Source organism: Vombatus ursinus, unplaced genomic scaffold (assembly GCF_900497805.2).
Source record: "Vombatus ursinus unplaced genomic scaffold, bare-nosed wombat genome assembly UNPS02015016.1, whole genome shotgun sequence".
Taxonomy (NCBI): domain Eukaryota; kingdom Metazoa; phylum Chordata; class Mammalia; order Diprotodontia; family Vombatidae; genus Vombatus; species Vombatus ursinus.
This window is the reverse complement of record NW_020954794.1, coordinates 245,960-263,698: the sequence shown is the minus strand read 5'-3', so window position 1 is coordinate 263,698 and position 17,739 is coordinate 245,960. Positions and strand designations below refer to the sequence as shown.

Below are 17,739 nucleotides of genomic sequence, written 5' to 3'. Positions count from 1 at the left end.
GTGAATCTGGTGTCACCATACTATCATGTTAAAATGGAAGATAGTATATAATTAGATTAATTACAGTATCTACAATTCAGAAAAGATTTAGGTGTTAAAAATGGGAAATGAGGAAAAGAAAGGACAGCAACATGGCTGTCACCTTTCCCTACAGAATGCCAACAGTTGCAGAGCTGTCACCCCGAGAGGCGGGGAAAGAGCCCAGAAATGACTTAATTTGCATTTCCTTGCCATGCTGAGAAACAAGGCTATCTTCAAATAGAAATAGGGTGAGAAGAGAAACTGGGCCAATCATGAGCAAGAGTGAGGGAAGACAGTTGGATAGACTGAATGTGTAATTAGTGCTCATGCCATAATGAAGACCCGGGAGAAGGCTTCTGGTGTGAGCAGGATTTAGGGAGAGGTCTGGGCAGGGATCACAGATGAATCATTTAAGAAGCCTGGTGCTGGGGCAGCTAGGTGGCACAGTGGATAGAGCACCGGCCCTGAAGTCTGGAGGACCTGAGTTCAAATCCGGCCTCAGACCAAACACTTGACACTTACTAGCTGTGTGACCTTGGGCAAGTCACTCAACCCCAATTGCCTTACCAAAAAAAAAAAAAAGAAGAAGAAGAAGCCTGGTGCTTAGTAGGTACTTAATATGTGTTTGTTGATTGATGGATGAGAAAATGTGGGTGGTTTCTTCGTTGCACTGTTGGAGGAAGAACCCCCATTAATGGGATCCCAAGCTTGTTGAAACTGCCAAGGATGATATTGTGCCATCTGTACGTGATAGTTTGACCTCTTCATTTCCTGTATTAATCCTGGTAATCTTACTTCTCTGTCATATTATGGTTAGTAATGTTTTCAATATTACATCACAGGTCCAGTAACTGTTGGGAAGTAAGAGGACTGATAAGGAGTTTATGTTTAGAAATTTGGGCCACCATGTTTGAGATGTCCAATTCAGTCCATGTTTATTGAGTGCCCCTTATGGAGGCACTCATTGAGGTGGCTCAGAGTATAGAACGCTGGGCCTGGAGTCAGGAAGACTTATCTTGGAGAGTTCCAATCTGGCCCCAGATTTGCCTAGCTGTGTGACTCTGGGCAAGTGACTTAATGCTGTTTGACTCAGTTTTCTCATCCATAAAATGAGTTACAGAAGGAAATGGCAAATCACTGCAGTACCTCTGCCAAGAAAACCCCAAATGGGGTCATGAAGAGTCAGACACGACTGAAAAATGACTGAACAAACATTATGGGCAAGATAGTGTACTTGAAAGAGATGCAGTGAGATGCCAATGGAGCTCCAGGCAGTTGTGCTAATTTAGGAGTGAAAGCAAAGGGAAAGTTAGGAGCTGTAATGTCAGGTAGAGCGTCAGCATCAGTGAACGAGCATTTATTAAGTGCTGACTCTGTCTCCAGTACAGTGCTGAGTAGGACAAGTTAGAAGACTCGGGACAGCCTAGACCACTGAGGGCCTACTCGAGGCGAGGTCTGTGGCTCCTCCCTCTCCGAAGGAAATTTTTATTTCATCTCAAACAAGCCTTGGCTGAAGGAAGGGGGGAGGGAGTAAGGGAGTAGAGTGAATGCCTCTGGGGGGAGCGGTGATATCCTGCTATCTCTGGTGAGTTTTGGGATGGGGAAGGGCTCCCCTAGTGCTGGCAGCCATTCTCTCCCCCCTCTCCCCCCCACCAAGGAAGGGCATGGATAGGAGCCAGGTAGGCCCAAGCATCAGGGGTGTCAGAGGTGTGCAGAGGTAGTGCTCTGTTTGAAGGCAGTCTCTGCCCTGGGGATGGCATGCTGTTACATTGAAGAAATGGCTCACCAGAGGGAGAGGGAGAGGCCAGAGAGAGCTGAATGGGGAGTGGTCAGGGGCAGGCCCAAGAAAACCCAGCCTCTATTCAGGGGAAAAGGTGGAGAAAGGAGATTTCCCTTCAGAGATGGTGGAGGCCGGTGGAAGGCACAGTGGACACACATAGGAGGGGCGTGTGTGAACCCCGCTCGCTGTGTGAGCCCCAGCAGACAGTGATCTGAAGGTATCAGTCGAGGGCATACCTTATTCAGATAAACAGGAAAGGATGGGGCAGGTAGCAGCATGCACTGAGCAGCAGAAGAGTCCAAGAACTCCACTGGGACAGGGTGGTGCAGAAGCTGGGGATCCATGTCAGTGGAGACAGAAACAATGGCAGACCACCTGACCAGAGGGAAGTGAGGGAAGGATCGCCGGCTTGGAACAGAGGCATGGTGTTGGGGCTTCCTCTGCCCCTTCTGCTGGGCAATCTGTGCCAGAAACAGAGCACACAATCATTTCTTGATTTGCCTCAATTATTATTTCATTCTTTAAGTCAGAGGAATTGACACAAGGAAATTCTGTCCCTAATCTAAATCTCCTCAGTAGGGAAGAGCTTTTGTGGGGTTGGAAATCATCGAATTGCCTGATCCCTTCCCCATCACTCCAGGTGGTCATGTACACATATTTCCTCACCATACTTCAATCAATGTTGGTGGATTTGACTGTGTACATGCCTGAAAACAGAGGAAGAAACTTATTAGGAGGGTGCCGGGTTATGTTTGTGAGTGCGGAGAGTGAGGAAAGGACTGGGACCTGGTTAATCCACTTCTGGCCTGCCTTCTTGGTAAGCCTGCTTCCAGTGTTGCAGCCAGCAAGGGTGAGTGATTGATGGGATACACCTAATTAGAAAGTATTGATTTTGAAGAGTGACAGATTTGCTTCCCTTGGGGCTTAGTACAGGAAATGATTTCTATGTCTGACCTTGAGAAGTAAAATTAATTATTTGCAATATACAGAATCCAGAATGAAGTGAGGAATCTAGTAAGAAGATTGTTAAGCGGTGCTTGACATGGAGTATACCATCCCCTTAAAATGCTTGGAGAACCACTCAGTGGTCTCTGGTTGAATATGCCTGTTTTTGGATGTTTCAGAAATTGCTGACGTTCCAAGACGTGGCGGTGGACTTCACCCGGGAGGAATGGGGGTTGCTGGAGCCAGCTCAGAAGGACCTGTTCAGGGACGTGATGCTGGAGAGCTATGAGAACTTTGTGTCCCTGGGTAAGGATCAGTCATCTGGCCCTCACTGTGTCTTTGCGTCCTCACTTCCTTAAGGTTGTGAGATGTCTGAAGGGCTCTGCTTCTGTTCGGTGTGCACGGGCCTTGTGATGTGTGCACGTTCTTTGGAACAATTCCTGAATCCTCTGATGATAAAAGGTGGTGCTTCTACCGCCTCATCCCTATGGGAGGCCTTTGGCTTGTACTGGAAATCAGCAATCTGACCATGCTGCTCCAGGTGGCTCTAGCTTCCCTACCCTCTGTTCATCCAGGTCAGAGACTCTGCACTCAAGTCCCAGGTCCTTGAAGACAGGAAACACGCCTGTTCTCTTAGGAGAGAGTGTGTTAAAATGAATGTGTTTTCTTTGAACCTAAATCAAGCCCTTTCATTCCACTCCCCTCTCCCCAACTTGATAGGACCACAAAGCAGAGTAAGTAGCCTTCCAGGGTCCTTGCTGTTGCACCATCTATTTATTCCTTAAAGAGAAAGAGGCTAAGGTTGACTTCCAAGATGGTTTTCTCTCCTCAGCACTTTTCCAATTATTTCCCCGTGAGCAGGGCTTCCAGATTCCAAAGAAGATGTGATCTCCCAGTTGGAGAAGACAGAAGAACCAGGGCCCCCTGAAGGAGAAGTCGTTCCAGGAAACACTTACACAGGTGAGTGAGGAAAACCAGACAGGTGGACGGGATTGCAAGCACCATCCCAACTGCTCAATAAGGGCAGATTACCTTGGAGTGTTGGGCTGCAGCCTCTGCTTACAGACCCTGGAGAAGGCGGCCAGTGTCCCCTTGGAGCTATTTCTTGTGGTCCCCTGCTAGTCTCTCTGTCCTCGTTCCATCCAGTCTTAGAGAAAGAGGCGTTCTTCCTTCTGTTGAAGGGATCCTCCCCTTCTCCCTGTCCTGAACCCCATCCTTTCTTGTCCCTCCTTAGGATTGTTATCTCTCCTCTTGTCTCCTTCACTCCCCTTTCAAAGATTCCTTTCTTTCTGTTCTCAGGTATATTTTGTGTGTCTTGCAGTTCATCTCTGCCCACTGTCAAAGCCTACAAATAAAGACAGTTCTCACTTTATGAATCAGCACAGGGAAACTCTATTCTGCATCTCAGTCTCAGCAATAGGGAAGTGCTTGTTGTGAGGGGTTAGAAGCTATAGAGTTACCTGATCACTGTTACTTCAGTCAGTAATACAAATTTCCCCTCCAAAAAATTAATAAGTGTTGGTGCATTTTGCTATGTACGTGCCTGAAAGCAAAGGGAAAAAATGAGGTCTTGGTTTGCGTGTAATAAGTTGGCTAGCAGTGAAAGGAGCTCAGCCTCGGACTTTCTCTCTTTTAGGCCAGCACCTTTTGTCTGAACAGTGCTAGTTTGGCCTCTCCTCCTGCTACCCAGATTCAAGGGCTTGTTCCTCAATCTAATCATCTTTTACCTGTTTGCAGCATCTCAGTGCAGATGTATTTTCAGTTGGGTACAGATTTCACTTGATATCTTCTGGGACCCCTTCCGGTGCTGAGATTTGGTAACAGTCCCTCTGTCCAACGTGCCATAATTTAGAAAAGAATTAGACATGTTGGAGCATATTCAGAAGGGTGAGTAGGGTGGCGAGATGAACGGATCCCTTGTCATCCTAGGACTGGCTGACATAGATGACTTTGTTAGCTTGAGGAAGAGAGGAATTTGGAGGGGTGTGATGGCTCCAAGTATTTGAAAAGGCTGTCATGTGGAAGCTGGGCTGCTTGGTGACTGAATGAAGAAGGAGGCAGATCAGAGCTTTCTGCAGGTGGAGTGCCTTCCTCAGCGGAGGTCTCGAAGTGGAAGCAGGATGGGCGCTCATCGGCGGTGTCATGGAGCTCAGGGTCTTGGGCGTGGACAAGGCATGGGCTACATGCAAGGCACACCTGCCGACAAGCAGCTCTGTGGCAGTAAAGGGCTGATGGCAGAGGCAGTGCATTCCCTCTTGTGGCTACTTGTCAAGTCTGTCTTAGTGGGGATTCTTACTCGGCCTTGGATTAGGCAAGAGGACCTTAGACTGTCTGAGTCGGGCCCTGGGACTGTCTGATTTCCCTCCTTGGCCTTCTCCTGTACTGGTTCTCCCACCTCTTGAATTGTCTTACCTCTGGGTTTTTTATTGTCTCCTTTGTCCTCCAAACCATTTTCCACCAATTTTGAGTGTCCCTTCAGGGCTCTGTCTTCATTCTTTTGCTATTGTCTCTTCTAGAAGATCACCTAGTATTGAGACCTCAGCCATCCCTTCTTTTTTCACTCTGTACCGTTTGGTGATTTCATTACTGCTCATTGTTGTCATGATCGTGCAGCTACCTGCCAGATCTGCAGAGCCTTTCCTAAAATCTCTCTTCAGCTTCAGTCTCCCATCTGTGCCTGCCTGTTTTTCTCTTCAGGTATCATGTATATGAAACTTGAGTTAGATCTCCTCCCCAGTAGCAAAACTCTCCAGGGTATACATGCTCTTTCTGGTTTCAAACTCTTTATCTGTTTTCCTGTTTTGTTTCCGTGTGGCAGAATGAAAGGTCTCTGAGCTCAGAGATGGTTTCCTTTTTTCTTATTGTTTCCTGAGTGCCTTGAAAAAGTTGGACACAATATATATTCGTTAAATCAGATCAGGTGATCAAGAGACCATTTATCTAGACAGAGGTACAAAGTTCTAAGGCCCTTTTTGGATTTGCATAGGCAGACTATGAGGGAAACATCAAGAGAGAGGCCTTGTGGGCTCGGGAGGAGAGAAGCCTCACTGGAATGAGAGGTGATTTAGGGAGGCCTTTGGATGCCTTCCAAGAGGAGTGAGGGAAATGTCAGGTTTCAAGTGGGGAAATCATGTGATGAAATCAATATTTTGGAAAAATTAATCAGTTTTGTGGAGAATTGATTGGAAGGAGAAATAAATAGGCTGGTTCATTAATTCATTGTGAAATGATGAAAGCCTGGTTTTGGGACCACTCCTGCTTTCCTCAGATCCTTCTTTATCTTGCGGTGTTTCCCCTATTCCTCATCTTAAGTCAACACTGTTATAATCTTGTCTGCCTGCTTGTCACACTCAGGGACGAGTTCTGCTCCTACCCAGTTCTTTCTGTCATCTCTAGATTTTAATTACATTTTGTGATGACTCTCAAAATTAACCCCAACTTTGCTCCTCAGTTAGAAGAAGCTGCCTTTCCTTCCCACTTGAGAAGCTCAGTAACAAGCTGGTAATCCTTCATCTGCATCATTGCCCTTCTGTTATTTAAATACAGTTGTCATGCAGTCCCTGTCTTGTGGCTTCTGTAATCTCCACATCCACAGCTCCTTTACCAGATCCTTACTTGGCACCATGCTGGGCTGCTTCACCATCCTGGCTGCCTGCCTTCTTGTCACTGTTCTCTACCTTATTGATTTTCTTCCTAAAAGGTCTGCAGAATTGAACAGCATCCTAGTCCTGTTCTTATTTAGGGGATATTCCTGCAGAGCCATAGTCTTCCTTGCTCTGCAGACCCCCTCTCTGCACACAGCCTACCATTTGGATCGCCACTGTGTGCTTTTGCAGGGCTCTAACCCCCCTATCCCTTTTTCCAATGAACTCCCATTTGTACTTGAAAATTAATCTTTTTAAAACTCTGTAATTTCAATCTTAGCAGGTAGAATCCACCATTCTTGCCTGGCGAGGATTTTTCCTTTGTACCTCACCTATCACATGATGTGTTGAGTTTCTCTTCTAGCTTTGTGTCACCTGCAGCTGTGATAAGCATTCCCATCTATTCCTTCATGTAAGCCATTATTAAATAGCCCAAGGTCACTGGCAGATCTAAGGGCACTCCACTAGAGCAGTAGTCTCCAGACTTTTAAAATTGTACATCAACTATTCTGTTAAGTAAAAAAAAATTTTTGAACACATTCCTCCAAATATATGTATCGTTACTTACATAAATTATATGCATGTGTTACTATACTAGTATGTCATGTGCATTATAAAACATACATGAAAAACAGTATAAAAAGGATTAAAAATAAAAAATAAAATTTTAAAGCAGCTTTATTAATGTTTTTAGCAGTAAGAGCATTGTGATTAAATATGGTTCATTTGTTTTGAAAATCTTATTTTTAAGCACTTTGTGGTAAAGCTGTTTGAAGGTTTGATTTTAAGTTCAACTGTCATGGTTGACAAATATGCTTCATCAGTGATAGAAAAGGAATTCCTATTCAAATTACAAAATGCATAGATACTTGGGAGTCATAGATACATTACCAAATATTCCTTAAAGAAATAAAGAACATCTTTAATAGCTAGCGGAATAGTCGAGTGGTCATGGCTGGGCTGTACCAATATAACAAAAATGAAAATACTACCAAAACTGATTTGTAGACTTAGGGCTATGCCAGTCAGACTACCAAAAAAAAAAAATAGTTTACATAGCTCGACAAAATAGCAAATTGTATTTAGAGGAAAAAATGTAGAATTTTAAGGGAAATAATAAAAGAAAGTAGGAATGAAGAGGGGTCAGAACTTTCAGGCCTCAAATTATATTATAAAGCAGAAATCATCAAGATCATTTAGTAGGGATAAAGATCAATGGAAAAGACTAGTTTAAGGAAGACTCAGAAATAGCGAAACTAAACCCAGTGTTCAATAGACCTCTAAAGTAAATTACCTGGTAAAGAGCTCTATAGTTGATAAGAACTGCTGGGAAAACTGGAAAGCAGTCTGGCAGAAGTTAAATTGAGAGCAATTACATACATCATATTACACAATCAATTCAAAATGAATCTGTGACTTGAATATTAAAGATCATAAGGTAAAAATAATTTGGAAGAGAAGACACATTCACACCCGTGGGTGGGGGATGAATTCTTAATCAAACAAGGGTAGCTCATGTAAAGGAATGATGACAGTTTTTGCGTACGTGTTTTTGATCCTGCAACTTTGCTAAATTTATTGTTTCAATAAACTTTTTTTTATTAACTAGGGTTTTCTAAATAAATTATATCATCTGTGAAAAGTGATAATTTTGTTTTCCTGAGGCAGCCAGATGGGCTCAGTGGATAAGTGATGGACCTGGATTCAGGAAGATCCGAGTTCACTTTTGACCTCATACTCTTACTAATTTTGTGACACTGGGCAAGTCGCTTAACTGCTGTTTGCCTCAGGTTCTTCAGCTGTAAAATGGGGATAATATTAGCACCTACCTCCCAGGATTATTGTGAGGATCAAATGAAATAAATATTCATAAAATGCTTAGCACAGTGCCTGGCTTATAGTAGGTGCTTAATAAATCTTTTTCCTTCTTTTATTCCTTCCTTTTCATCTTCCCTGTCTTCTCTGTCTCCCTCCTTTCCCTCTTTCCCTCTTTCCCCCTTTCTCTCTTTGCCTATGCTTGTTCCTTCAATTTTTTTTCTCTTCTAGATAAGGACTGTGTTAAATAGTAGTGGTGATAATGGGCATCTTTGCTTAACAAAACAAGGAATAGAGACAATTATAAAAGATAAAACAGATAAATTTCATTACGTGAAATTAAGAAGTTGTTGAAGGAACAAAATTAATGCAGCTAAGATAAGGGAAGTGGTTGACTGGGAGAAAACATCTTTATATCAAGTATAAAGGACTGATATCCAAGATATATACACTTCTGACAAAAAAGACCAAAAGCTATTTCCCAGTGGATAAGTGGTCAAAGGATATGAGCAAATATTTCTCAAAAGAATTGCAGACTATTGACAACTATATGAAAAAATACTCTAAATCATTAATAATTTGGGAAATGCAAATAATAGCACTGAGATTTCACCCCATCCTCAGGAAGTTGACCAAGATGACAAAGGACAGGAATAATCATTGTTGAAAGGGTTGTGGAAAGTCAGGCACACTGATGCATTGTTGATGGAGCTGTGAATTGCTTCAACGCTCTTGGAAAGCAATCTAGAATTTTGCAGAAAAAGTGACAAAAATGTCAATACCTTTTGACCCAGAGATTCCACTGCTAAGTATTTGCCCTCAGACATCGTCAATAAAAAGAAGGGTCTGTCTCCACCAAAATATTTATGGAAGCGCTTTTTATGGTAGCAAAGAACTGGAGACAAAGCAGATGGCCATGGTTTGAGGAATGGATAAACAAATCATGATGGGTGAACATGATGAGTTGCTGTGCTTTCTGATGGGCATGATAAATACAGAGAAGCATGGAATTAGTCATATGAACTGATGCAAAAATGAAGTCAGCAGAGCCAGGAAAACAGGGCACACAGTGACCTTGTACAACAGTGCACATGGAAAGAGCAAGCACCACAGAACATTAAAATATAGGAAAAAAATAGAATGTTGCAAAAATCCTGAAGACCAAGCTTGGCCCCCAAACAGGATAAATAAGAAGAAATTTCTCCTAGCTCCTTACAAAGGTGCAGTCCACAGCTGTGGGTCACTGCACATAAAATAAAATTTTTTCAACGTATTGATTTGTTTTGCTGAATTTTTTCTGTATTTCCTCTTTTAAAAAAATATCTTTGTTATGGCTGTCTGGGAAGGGTGAAGGGGAGGAATAAATGTAGGAGATACAAAACAGATAAATAGGTACAAATATAAAATTGCATCATTGATCATACTTCACCAAGATGCTCATTTTTTAGTTCTGTTCACCAATTATTCAAAGGTTTTTATAAATTAAAATTAATGTTTAGCCAAATTTGGCTAATAAATGTCCATCTTCCTCCTGAAAGTTATTCAGAAATTACAGTATCATATTTTTTAACAGTAGAAACAGAACTTACTGAAACTCCTAATTTAGACAAGGTTTTTAACATGTAGGTAGGAGATTTTTATAGACCTTATAAGAAAAAGTTCTACCAAATGATGTATCAGAAAAGTTTAACGTTGTATGCAGTATCCCACACTCGTAGTCGCCCACTTCTGCAAAAGAGCCAGGGGAGATGTTTTCTTCTTCTTCTTCTTCTTTTTTTTTTTTTTTTGAGATATTTTCTTGAATCTCTAATTTGGGCCACACTTGGTCGTTATAATGTCATACCATTGAATTTTGATTATTTAGTTCTTGTTAGTCTTTCCATTTACATTGTTGTCGTTTTGAATATTGTTTTTATAGTTCTGCTTACTTCAGTTTGTTTCAGTGCATGAGTCTTTCCACACTTCTTTGTATTCATTGTTTCTTACAGCACAGTAGTACCTCATTACATTTATTTATCAGTAAATAAGCATTTATTACATTCTGATTATACTCTTGATGCTGGGCTAAGCAATGAGGATAAAAAGAAAGGCAGAAATAACTTCTGTCCTAGAGGATCTTACATTCTAATAGTGGAGACAACATGTAAATAATAACATACGAGATATATACAGAGTGGATATGGAGTTAATTCAGAAGGGAAGGGGTCCTACAGAAAGTTGTACTTGAGTTGAGTTGCAAAGGAAACCAGGGAAATTAAGGCAGAGGTGAAGGGGCGTTCCAGGATGGCACAGATGAGGAACTGCTAGTAGGCCAGAGTAGCTGGATTGTAAAGTGTATGAAGGAGAGTCAAGTTTAAGACCAGAAAGGTAGACAGAGACCAGGTTATGAAGAGCTGTAAATGCCAAACATAGGGCTTTATTTTTGATCTTGGCGGTAATATGGACCCCCTGGAGCTTTTTGGGCAGGAGAGTGATGTGGAGACCAGTACTTTAGAAATACCACCTTCATAAGTGAGTAGAGGATATGTTGGAATAGGGAGGGACTTGAGTCAGGTAGACCAGTTAGAAAACTACTGAAATAGTCCAGGTGAGAGGAGATGAGAGGGGTCTGTGAGTAGGAAGAAGGGTACATGTATGAGAGAAGCACCGAGATTTGACCATGGATTGGATATGGGTCGGTGAGAGGAAATACAGATGATGCAAAGATTGACAACCTGGGTGACTGGGAGGATGGTGGTGTTCTTGATGGTAATAGGGAAGTTCAGAAGAAAAAGGAGTTTTTTGTGTTGTTTTTAATTTTTTGGAAGGGAGAGGAGAATTCTCCTTCCAAAGTGTTGAATTTGAGATTTCTATAGGGATGTTGTCAAACTCAAATAGAAATGGGGACCAGTAATCCATAATAAGGATCCTTGGGGACTATGTATTGACTTAGTTTTAAAATATAATGTTATCTTTGTTTCATTATATTTTTATTTATTTTGTTAAATATTTCCTAATTACATTTTAATCTAGTTCAGGCTTGACACTTCTGTCCTACAGGATACGTAGCTTGAGATGCCTGAATGACAGTTGGTGATGTTGTAGTTGTTAACTACTGCTCAGGAGAGAAATTAAGGCTGAATATATAAATTTGGGTGCCATCTGTATAGGTGTAGTAATTGATTATTAGCTGATTGATTATTGATAATTAGCTGGTGAGATTTCCAATGATGAGGTAGTCTAGAGAAAAAAAAGATGGTCTCTGACAGAACCTTGGGTGATACATATGATTGATAGCGTGTTGTCTGTAAAAAATCAGGATAGGAGACTGGGAAGGAGCATTTGGACAGATAGGAGCAGGACCAGGAAAGCGCAGTAATATAAAGAAGAGAGTACCAAAAAAAAAGCATTCCCAAAAAGTGCTGCGTTATGCAAAACCACAGGGCTTATGATAAGGGAAAATAGGGTTAGGGGCACAACACTCAAAAACATCAGTAATACATTAAAAAAAAAGAGGAACCTAATAAAAAATGTCATCCAAGTTTTATACATGTTAAACAGTTAAAAAATACGTAAATACTACAATAAATAGTGGCTGTCCTCAGCCTCAGGCTGCTGCTTGCCCGGGGGCAGCAGAGTGAGCTGAAGGGCAGAGCCTCTGGCCTAGGGACTTTGGCTGTGGTGGAAGCTGTGTGGGGGAGAGTTTGGGGGCTGACCCCAGCTCCTGCTACACTAGAAGATCTGTGATAAATATTGTACTTCTAAAAAGATCTGACATTTGCTTGTGGAAGTGGCTTAGAGTTACTGAGAAGTGGTGTGGTTTTCTGCCTTCTTGATGTTTTTTTGCAGAAGAAATCATGTTTAAACCAACTTGAAATCTGCATTATGCTCAATGTTCCTTAATATCTCAGTTGTTAGGAAGAAAATTCTCTTTGAAACAAGTATTAAAGTAGAACTGTTATCTGGGATGAGAAAATGATCAACAGTGTCAAATGCAGCAGAGAGGTCAAGAAGTGTGTATCACATCTGGCAGTGATCACTGGTGATTTTGGAGAGGGCAGTTTCAGTGGAACAATGAGGTGGGTAGCCAGATTGCTAAAGGGTTTGGAAAGGAAGTGGAGGCACAGAGAGTAGACCACTTTTCTAAAGGAGTTTAGCCATAAGGGAAAAGATAAGTAAAGGACTCTAAATTGGTGAGGATGGTAGGATTAACTGAGGGATTTTTAAGGATGGAGAAGGGAGAGAGACAGTAGATAGATAGCCCAATATTGCAGATAAGAGAAAGAATGGATAGGATAGGGTATGTAACACCTAATCATTTGACATAGATACTGAGTGAGGACACTAATGTTAATAAGTATATTAAATATGTAGTAGAATTTGGGAGGGGTTGGAAGAAGCATTTGCATTGGCAAAAGAGCACCACCTACTTCTTCACACAAGACCAGAGTAAAGGAACAGATTGTTAATGCACCACAATATGTTTATCTGTTTCCTAGTTGATTAACACCTACTTTGTTTCCACTTCTTTGGTTCCATAAAAAGTGGTATAAAAGTGCTGCTATAAATATTCTGATGTATATAAGGCAGGAATTTTGTCAATGCTTAGGAGTGGTATATCTGGGTCAGTTTATGGACATTTTTAGTCATTTCTTTTGCATAATACTCAATTCACAGATTCACCAAACATTCCATTAGGGGCCTGTTTTTCCATAATCCATTGCACCTAGACTTCCCATCTGTTGTCATCTTTGCCAGTTTTCTAAATGAAAAATTAGGATTTAAAAAAAATTAATTTATCATATTAATGATGTGGAGTATTCCTTCATATTCCTTCATATGATTGTTTACATTTTGCAATTATTTTTGAGAAAAGCTTGTTTGTGTGCTTAAATAATTTATCCACTGGAGACTGGCTTTTGGTCTTATATATTTCGTTAGCTGTCTATATACCTTGGATATCAGTCCCTTATTAGAGATATTTGATACAAAGGTTCTCTCCGCCGCCCCCCCCCCGCCATAGTTGTGTTAATTTTCTTCTTTCTGTGGCTTTTTGATTTCATGTAATCAAAATGACCTATTTCCTTTTTTGTAATTGTCTACATTCCTTGACTAACCATTAAGAATTCTCCTTTACCCTTAGCTGTGAAAAAAGCTGTGTGATATGATTCTCTTAATTTTTTTTTTGTGCTATGATCTTTAATCAGATCGTGTATTTATTTTGAATTGATTATGAAACGTGGTGTAAGCTGTTGTTCTAAACCTGATTTCTGCCAAACTAGTTTCTAGTTTTCAAAGTGAGTCATAATTCCTAGGTAATTGGTATTTTTAGGTTTATTGAACACTCAGTTATTGAGTTCAGTTATTTGTTTGTCATCCTTGTCTAGTCTTTTACATTGATATCCTTTTCTATTTTTTAACCAGTACCAGTCGCTTTTTTTACTGCTTCTTTACAATACAATTTTAGGTCAAAAAATGCTATTCCTTCTTCTTTTATACCTTCTTTTCATTATTTCCCTTAAAATTCTAGGTCTTTTGTTGCTACAAATGAATTTTATAGTTTTGTTTAGATTTGTAAAGTATCTTATTGGTATTTTAGTATAGCACTAAATTTGTAAATTAAGTTAGTATTGTGAATTTATATTGGCTTTCTAATTTTCAAAGGCATATTCAGTTCATTAATCTTCCCTGTTAATCCATATTTAACACAATCTTTACAGTTTATAAGTTGTTTGGGTGACTGCTTGTCAGATTTAATTTTTAACAGTTACTTCATAATGTGGCTCATGAAAAAAGCTTATTCAGGGAGTAAAGATGTCACTTTATTTTCTTATTGGTCACTTGTGTTCACATTATTAATATTATCTTTAACCAATAATATCTTTATAGGAATCTATTTTGAAGACATTTGTCTATTTTGTGAATTTAATAAAAACTTGATCATTTAATCTGTAAATTAGTATCAATTGAGCATACGCAAACTTCAGTATATCGATATCAAATAAATGAATGAGAGTACTTTTCCCAGGATACCTCATATCCTGTATGTAATACATATCATTTGTCATAGATACTGAGTGAGGACACTAATACCAATATGCATATTAAATATTTATAAAGCTAAATAATAAATAAACATTTTGATATTTCCCTCCTCAGAGGTGGCATGGTATAATAGATAAAAGAACTTGCTGCTGACCCAGGAAAACCTGGGTTCAAGTTATGCTCCTGACACATACTAGATCTGGAACCCTAGATAGGTTACTTAACCTCTCAGTGGTCTTGGAAGCTTTCTAAGACTGTAAGTTGCAGAGAAGGACTTGTATTGATTGGTAAAGGGGGGGGGTTCTTTATTAGAGTTCTTTATGCCAGTGAAACCACAGGTTCAGCCCCAACCTTATTACCACTGTGGATTGTCTTGAACAGCCCTTGGGGTGAGGATACCCCATTTTGGAGACCACTGCACTAGAAAATTGTTTCTTCAGTTGGCAGGAAGACTTTAATGACTACTAGGTTTTGATCATTCAATGGCTTCTACATTCACCTTCCTGTGTGCTCTTGTCCATCTTGGCCATAGAGATAACATGAGAGATTTCATCTTATGCTTTGGAAAAAAAAATTCAGGCAAGTTATCAACAGTGTTTCCCTGAACTGCTCTTACTTTGGTCCAAACATAATTTCATCCATATAGATTGCTCCACAGGATGAAATTTCTTCTACCAGTGCAGATTGGTAACTGCTGTAACTTAAAATTTTAGAAAGTTACTTAGGCCACTGAGGTTAAGTAACTTGAAACCACATCATTCTGATTCTGAGGCAGCTGTTCTATCCACTATGACTGTCACTGGGTTAATACAGTCAGAAAGGAAATTTAAGCTAATCAAGATTTTTTCTTCATTAATCCATTCTGACTCTTTGTTCTCATAGGTTCCTTTTCCAGATTTGCAGTAACTCTACCTTTAATAAAATATCTTAGAATTTCAGCAGGAATTGAAGGGAAACTTATTAGTTTGTAATTTGTAACTCTATTCTTCTGTTTTTTTGGGGAGAAATTGTATTTGACCTGAGAAGTTTATCTCTTTGCAGCAGGTTTTTTTGTTCCCTTGTTTATAACTAATTCTATATGTGTTTGTATATAAACATCTGAGACCAAGATTTCTGTTGCCAGGTCTTTTGGCATTCTTTAAATCCATGATCAGGATCCTGCCATTACAGTACTTAAATCTATTCCAGAAATAGAAAGACAGTTCTATTTCTACCTTCATAACCAGATATTAAAAAAAATTTTTTTTTACACCCCTATCTTTTATTATCAAGGCAGATAAAAACACTTTCTTTATTCCTAGAGACTTTGGAGTTTTGCTCAGGACTTCATAATTCTTAGTGATGCTATCTAGGAAATACCATTAGTCCCTTCATGAATCACCAGAATTAGGTAGTAATCATCAAGTTTTGACCAGTCTTACAAGTGTGTCACTTTTCATATTCATGCCCTGGAAATCAATAGAGAGTACTACATTTAATATTACTGATAAATGGTCAACTTTATACCCTTCAGTCTGTAACTAACATTTTATGTCTGTTCTTTGGACCCTTAGTGGATGGTCTCCTCTCATCACCTATTAATCCCCATCATGGTTATTTGGGGTGTAAGGAACTGTGCCAATATCGTAGGCCATGACTCCCCATTATTTTGAAAGAACCTTATATCTTGCTTGTTCCCTACTGTCAAAAGTCTTTTTTTCCCTTTCTCTCCTGTATTCTCATTCTTCTACATTCTATCAAGGATACCACTCAGTTTTTCCAGCATTCTTTTCTTTATTTTCACCTTGAAGCCTTTCCATTTTGTTTTCATCATAGAGCATTGAATATTGACACCCTTTTTTCCCCCAGATTTTCTTCATGAATATAATGTATTTGGAAGACTTCAGACTGAAGAGAAACCACTTGAATTTAATGAATGTGGGAAAGTCTTCAGCAGTAAAAATGACCTAGGCCAAGATCAAAAAATACATACTGGAGGTACACCTTGTGGTTGTAATGACTGTGGGAAAGTCTTCGGTCAGAATCAACACCTTAAAATACATACAATATTTCTTACTGCCAAGAATCCTTTTGAGTATAATGAATGTGGGGAAGCTTACCTAGCTGAACATCGAAGAATTCATACTGAAGATAAACCATATAAATGTAATTTATGTGTGAAAGTCTTCAGCAGTAAACACTACTTAGGGCAACATGAGAAAAATCATACCGGAGATATATTCTATAGATGTAATGAATTTGGAAAAGCCTTTAGGAAGAAAGGAAACCTATATGAACAGAAGAGAGCTCATTGTGGTGAGAAACCCTACTTAATTAATAAATATGGGAAAGCCTTCACACATCAGGGAAGCCTGAAAATCCATGAGGTAATTCGTAATGGAAAGAAGTCCTTTGAATGTAATGAATGTGGGAAAGGTTTCAAGCACCGATCAGTTCTTTTGAGACATCAGACAAGTCATACTGGAGAGAAACCTTATATTTGTAATGAATGTGGGAAAGCCTTCAGCCAAAAGGGAAACCTTAAAATGCATAAGATAATTCATTCTAGAAATAAGCCTTTTGAATGTATGGAATGTGGGAAGGGCTTTAGGAATAGCTTTTCCCTTTTACAGCATGAGAGAGTTCATACAGGAGAGAAACCCTTTGACTGTAATGAATGTGGGAAAGCTTTCAGTCAAAAGGCAAACCTTAATTCACATAAGAGAATTCATACTGGAGAAAAGCCCTATGTATGTAATGAATGTGGGAAAGCTTTCAGCCAAAAGGCCAGCCTTAATTCACATAAGAGAATTCATACTGGTGTGAAGCCATATTCATGTAGTGAATGTGGAAAGACCTTTAGTCAAAAGGGAAATCTTAAAATGCATATGATAACTCATACTCAAAAGAAGCCCTTTGAATGTATTGAATGTGGGAACAGCTTTAGAAATACCTTTCACCTTTTACAACATGAGAGAATTCATATTGGACAGAAACCCTTTGAATGCAATGAATGTGGGAAAGGCTTCAGACACATCTCAGTTCTTTTAAGGCATTATAGAAGTCACACCGGAGAGAAACCCTATGAGTGTAATGAGTGTGGAAAAGCCTTCAGCCAAAAGGGAAACCTTAAAATGCATAAGATAATTCACACTAGAAAGAAGCCCTTTGAATGTATGGAATGTGGGAAAGGCTTCAGGAATAGTTTTTCTCTATCACAACATGAGAGAATTCATACTGGAGAGAAACCTTATGTGTGTAATGAATGTGGGAAGGCCTTCAGCCAAAAGACAAACCTTAATTCACATAAAAGGATTCATACTGGAGAAAAAGCATATTCATGTGATGAATGTGGGAAAGCTTTTGGAAACAGCTTTTATCTTTTACAACATGAGAGAATTCATACTGGAGAGAAGCCCTTTGAATGTATTGAATGTGGGAAAGGTTTCAGGTACATCTCAATTCTTTTGAGACATCAGAGAACTCATACTGGAGAGAAACCTTATGAATGTAATGAATGTGGGAAAGCTT

At 39.7% G+C, this 17,739-nt stretch overlaps 1 pseudogene; it reads left to right on the top strand.

The window, feature by feature from the left end:
* Window positions 1-17,739, top strand: part of LOC114030830 — a 35,540-nt pseudogene that overhangs the window by 10,180 nt on the left and 7,621 nt on the right.